A 1538-nucleotide genomic window follows, 5' to 3' on the forward strand; every position below is an offset into this window, starting at 1 on the left:
CCAATATTGAACACCCAAACGACGCTAACAACCACACTACCAGCAATCCATACCCTCTCCCACATTGCCGATAAAATAAAATAAAAACAAATTGAAATCGCAGTACAAATTAGCATTGGAACCTTCGCCATAGCAATTCATTCAAGCAGACATCCAGCCATCAATTACAAGCATATTGCGGCCTCTTCTGTATTCTATAGCACAAGATGATACCAAATTAGCAGACGACATGCAATACAGCTAATGAAACACTGTATTGGCACCTTACCAAGTGGTCGTTACAACAGATAACACAGACAACAATATCTCCCTGATAATCACTGACAATGGGATGCCCTCCTACCTTGCTGATATGAAGGGAATGATGAACCGAGTTGCATTTCTGACAAGCCTCAACTTAAGGCTAACTTGCTGATGTTAAAAGATGTCTTAGAGCGTTAACCGTTATAACGCCATCCCCATGAAAGGTCAGAGTTTGAATTTAAAGTCTATTCTAAACGAGGGCGTGAACTTTTGGACTTTGTGGTGTAGGTAAAGTCAAGATGAGATTACGTACAGACGCAAGCCTTGAAACTAATTGTACTAATGGAAAATAAAGCATCTCAATAATGATAGATTACCCAATACCTATTTGCATACGGTGTTCCTCTGTGCGCAATGTGAGTGTTTAGACTAAATAATTAAAATCAAACTTAAGTTGTAAACCTACATCTAACCTCAAATTGCCTAATTACAGGAAACTACACTTTACACACATCAACATGAAAGACAAGAAAGAGAACATTAAATGTCAACAAATTTACACGTTACGTGTCTTTAGTAAATAAACTTTTTTATTTTATAAACAACCTTCTTCAAGTAACGAAACCTCTATATATACATTTTTTCTCATATTCAAGCGTATACATCACAAGTAAAACAAAGTACAACATACATTACCATTTGTAACCAACTACACATGATTCTTGTATCGGCAAATTGCAGAAAATAAATCGAATTTGGCATTGAAAGTGTGATGTTTCCCGCAATCACACCTGATCTTTCTGGCGCATAGTCAAAATTCTACACTTGATCATTTTTATTCTCTTCCATTCGCACCTCCCCCCCCCCCGCCCCAAGTTTTGTTCCTGACATGGTATTTATGAGAATATAATATTTCTACAAGCGAGGTTTATCGTCCTGAAGCCTGAAATTCGTTACGTCCGTTAATAGACGTTTGACACTTGAGGCTGTTCTATAACTGTCTCATTTCTGCACCAACCGCACGTTTCAGATTTATTCACTCGTTTCTATGACTCCCCACCATGAAAACGTCACAATAACAGTTTCTCAGATAGTAAACGGAATTTCTAATTCGATTTTAAAGTAATTCAGCATGAATTGCGAGTTCGATTATTATTATGTGGACAGCCAATAGTTCCTAAACTATTATATTCAAAATGATGAAACGCTAGTAAAAACAGGAATACATTTTAATTGGATTGCATCTCTTATTCTCTCCACTGTCATTAAAGTGTGTGCTAAACTGTTTAACAATG

Source organism: Penaeus monodon, chromosome 28, assembly GCF_015228065.2.
Source record: "Penaeus monodon isolate SGIC_2016 chromosome 28, NSTDA_Pmon_1, whole genome shotgun sequence".
NCBI classification, from domain to species: Eukaryota; Metazoa; Arthropoda; class Malacostraca; order Decapoda; family Penaeidae; genus Penaeus; species Penaeus monodon.